At 36.6% G+C, this 4,770-nt stretch overlaps 1 protein-coding gene across 3 annotated transcripts in view; it reads right to left on the bottom strand.

The window, feature by feature from the left end:
• BMP2K (BMP2 inducible kinase) overlaps positions 1-4,770 on the bottom strand; it is a 140,192-nt gene that overhangs the window by 5,572 nt on the left and 129,850 nt on the right. The gene's annotated exons all lie outside the window — the stretch shown is intronic.

Raw genomic sequence — 4,770 nt, 5'->3', positions numbered from 1 at the left:
CTGCAAGTTCAAAGAAATATTATTACAGCATTCCAATGCATTTCAGAATTCTCTTGCACTAAATGTTAATATGTATTACACATGGCATTACAAATCCCTCATACGAGTTCCCTTAGAGGAAAGAATAATGTTGTCAATTCTTTGTCATTAGACTTAGAGAATGCATGTGACCTCAAGTAGATAGTTAAGTCTTAATGTAGACAGACTTACTCATATCTGGACCCTACACCCTGCCTCATCATACTCTCACTGACAGCCAAATTTTATTTATAGCACACAGAATGTAGTAAACTAGCAAATTTTCTTCACCCCACCACCAAAATAACATTATTCTGCTAATTCTGAAAGCTCAGATTTCACATTCACCAAATACCTTCTGCTTATATTTCAACTCTTGTAAAGTTTTCCCATAGAGATCAACAAGCATGAACAGCCTGCCTGCTCAGTTACATATTTGTTTCACTATTTTTTTAAAATCAGCATTGTACTTTTTATAAACCACTATCTTTTGAATTGAGTTAGCATGAATGGCCTCATCAAAGCTAAGGACCCAATACTAAATGGAGACTGTACCAAGAACATCTGCCTTCTCTAGATGATATGACTTCCTTTAATTATAATATCTATATATTACATTAAAAAACCGAGATGCCTTTAAAAACAAATCTAAACCATCTGGAGATGTTTTTAGCTCAGAATCCATTCAGTCACTTCATTTTCTGAGTTCATTCAACAAAAGAAATATAGGGCACTTTGCTATACACTGATTATACATTGGTGAGTAAACGAAACATGGTTTCTGCTTTCAGGGGTTTACAGTCAGAGGTTGTAAGTAAACACAAATTATGACTAGTGCTCTGAAATAAAGGAGAGCAGGGAAATGGGCGCATAAACCTACTTTGGACAGTGGTGAAGACCTTAAGGAGATGACAGTTAGGATTGAACAATGAGAAGGAGCCCAGCCATGCAAAGGATAAGCTGGAAGCAGCTTCCAATAAAAGCAATGGCATATATAAAGACATATTTAAGGGGCTGAAAATAGGCTATTGTGGCTGGAACATAGTGAGCAAGGGAGGATCAGGTACAAGATGAGGTAAGGAAGACTGGAAAAGGCCAGACTGTGAAGGTCCTTTAAGGCCATGATAAGCAGCGTATATTTCATTATACACCGAATTCAAAATTCGATGTATAATGGAAAGCTATTATTAAAATAGGTATCATGATTAGGTTTACATTAAAAAAAAAAATGACTGCTCTACAGAAAAACACTAAGGGGGCCGGGTGCGGTGGCTCACCCCTGTAATCCCAGCACTTTGGGAGGCTGAGGCAGGTGGATCACGAGGTCAGGAGTTTGAGACCAGCCTGGCCAACATGGTGAAACCCCATCTCTACTAAAAATAGAAAAATTAGCCAGGCATGTTGGCAGGTGCCAGCTGAGCCAGGAGAATTGCTTGAAACTGGAAGACAGAGGTTGCAGTGAGCCAAGATCGCGCCACTGCACTCCAGTCTGGGCGAAAGAGCGAAAGTCTGTCTCAAAAAGAAAAAGACTAAGGGAAGGTAAGAAGGGGAGTTCAGGTAAAAGGAAATTATAGTAATGCAAGTTAGAGATTTTGGTGGCCTAGATGCCATGACAGTGGTGGCAGGGTGGGTCAAAGTAGAAAAAATAGAGATTGAAAACTCTTGGTGGATGGTAGCACCATTAACAGAAAGAAAAGAATGAGTGGTGTGATAGAAACCCATTTACCCTGATGTGATTATTATGCACTGTATACCTGTATCAACATATCTCGTGTACCCCATAAATGTATATACCTACTATGTACCCACACACAAATTTTAATGAGCATAAATTTTTTAAAAATCAGTAAGTTGGAAAGTGAAGAGGAGTACTAAAAATTTTGTTTGGAGACAATAAGCTTGACATATGTGTGAGACAACATTTAAGTGTACAGCAGTTAGATATCTGTGATTTGAAACCAATGGTTAGTTTTTGGCTGAAGAAAATAGATTTGGGAGTTATCACCATGCAGTTGGTATGCAGAGAGAGCCACAAGACTAAAGGGCAACACCTCGGAAGAAAACATAGAAGAAAAGAAGATCCAAAACTGAGCCTTCAGTATAAAACATTCAGAAGTCAGCAGAGGAAGATGAACATGCAAAACAAACTACAAAGTAACAGCCAGAGAGAAGGAAGAAAACAACTGAGTGCAATGTCACAGAAATGGAGAGAGAATGTTTGAGGGAGGTAACAGACAACTGAGCTGGATGGTGCAAAGAGGTCCAGTAAACTAAGGACATAAAATGGCCACTGGATCTGGTCATCTTGTATAGTTTGTTGGCAATGTTGACACGAGTAGTGGTGCTAAAGAATGTGTGGGAGACAAGTATGTGAAGAATACCACCAGGTTATACTTAAATGCAAATATAATCTTCTGCCAGTTCCTTAAAACCAGCCAAAAGCTACATGCTGTATTTGTTATCCTTCCAGATTAAAAGCAAATCAAATGCAGATTCTCAAGTTTGACTTCTTCCCTATACAGAGTATTTATGATATTAAAAACAAAGTTAATTTTAGTGAATTTATTTTCATGAATTTTTATTCAAAAGCAAAATATGGGAAGAGGAGAAAAATAAAAATAAAACAAAATATGTACGGTTCCAGAAGATTTCCCATCATTCCTGAATGTGGAACATTTAACGTATTACTCCTCGAGCTGCATACCCACCCACAGCCACAACATTCACACCTCACGCCTGCTCATGGACACCTCCAAGTAACATTCCAATGTTGCCCAAAGTGTATTCTGCAGAGGTTATTTCCCTAACAAGAACCAAGCCAAACAGTTCTGTGGTCTCAAGCAAACAAGTCTATGAAATGGTGCACTCTGCATTCTGCCTCCACTCCTACTCACCTGGAGTATGCTCATTAAAGGTGCTAATGAGTCCTACACAAAAGAATCTAATTTTATGAACCCTAGGATTTCCTAAATTATCTTCACTACCCTTTTATTTACATGTAATGCCTGTTAACCTTTAAAACCAACTATGCAAAAGTACTTTGGGGAAATGCTGCTATACAACTTATCTTGAAATTTTCCATTTCTAGTTGTGTTCCTGAAGGTCTTCTGGAACATTTAACGTAGGACAGATAATTCATCTTGGAGAGTGTCACTTGGAAGTGAATTTAAATTCACCTTCTTTTTAAAATTATTACATTGTACTCCCTAGTCTTCTTAAAATTTACTATTTTCATTATTCAACTGGCTACCATTACTTTTCAGAAGACATCTGTCACTTTATACTTCTCATTCTGTTGGCCCTTTGTCAGTTTATCAAAGTTGTATTAATAGAAATACACATTTATAATTGTCAGTGTGGGTATAAATCTGTGGGTTTTTAACTTACTATTTTTAATGCATCTTTTCAGGTATCAACAGTCCATTATTTATTCTGATAGAAATATGATAAAATATTGCATATATAACTGTTCACTATTTAGCAATAGAATATTTAGGTTGTTTCTAGTTTTTTGGCATTTTAGATACAACCATGATTCATGCACTTTTTCCTTCAGGGAGTAAAAAGGAAACCCTCCTTTTTTAGTATCAATTTCACTTTATTTATATACTATGATTCCCTCCGCATGGGTAATTAACACAGCTAATAAAGCTAACCCAATAATAATCCTGACAAGGTCACCACTATTCCACTCTTTCTTTATACACAAAATGGGATAACACATTTTATATCATAGAGCTGTTGTGAAGAAAGGACTTAAAACGGTGCCTGACACATAATAAGCACTCTACCATCATCATGTCCTGGGAATGGCCAAATTCAATTATTTTATCCATCATACCCAACAAGCTTCTAGTAACTTTTCTGGGCCCAATGGTTGCAGGTGAATATAAATGAGGGAGAAGTGTGGGGAGAAGCAAGTCTATGGCTAATTCAAGAGGAGCTGAGATCCACTTCAGAATTGACCAGAAGTAAGTAGACCAACAAATGTATATCCACACAGCATAAGGGTACATTTTAGATCCCGGAAATTCTATTTTTGATTTTTAGACAGCTATATTTGAGAACACAGTATAAGAAATGGAAACACACTTTCAAAAAGAGCAAGAAAAGACACAATCATCTATACCACCTTTGTGCTTTCAGATTACATCTGCAAACAGTACAGGCAACTGGGGAAATTTTCTGTTGGTGTAGATAGACTGGTTTTACTTATTTTGCCCCCCTACATAAAACTGAAATAACAATCAAAAATATTTATCCAAATTCCTGTTTTCTCTCATATTCTTGCAACCCACATTGACATTGTTTAAATATTTCACTCTACACTTTTGCTGCTTTTATAAACTTATAAAAAGTAAAGAGCAGTAATGAGGATCTCTGAAAGCATATTAAGAGAAACTATTAATCCTTTTATCTCTCCAGTACCTCCTGCTGAGGAAAAGTTAGGTTCCAGGCTGCAAGTTACCACAATGCAAGGTAAGTTTCTGCAGTAGCAGTGATCTACTTAATCATCTATTCATTATAAAACTACAGAACAGCTGGGAAAGAAAGGTGAATTACACAAAAATAAAAAGTATTTCAGTATATTCTAAGGCTTTCAGAACTATTCCATAGACATAAAAGACTGTCAGAATAAGTATTTTAAGTTATAAAGTTGGTTGTAACTATACGATGCACAGCACTTTAGAATGTGACCTCTAGCTAAGAATGCCATATACATTCATACTCCATTTCTTTGCCTAAACATAT

Source organism: Pongo abelii, chromosome 3 (genome assembly GCF_028885655.2).
Source record: "Pongo abelii isolate AG06213 chromosome 3, NHGRI_mPonAbe1-v2.0_pri, whole genome shotgun sequence".
NCBI classification, from domain to species: Eukaryota; Metazoa; Chordata; class Mammalia; order Primates; family Hominidae; genus Pongo; species Pongo abelii.
The sequence above is the reverse complement of the archived record's forward strand: the minus strand, read 5'-3'. Positions and strand labels throughout refer to the sequence as shown.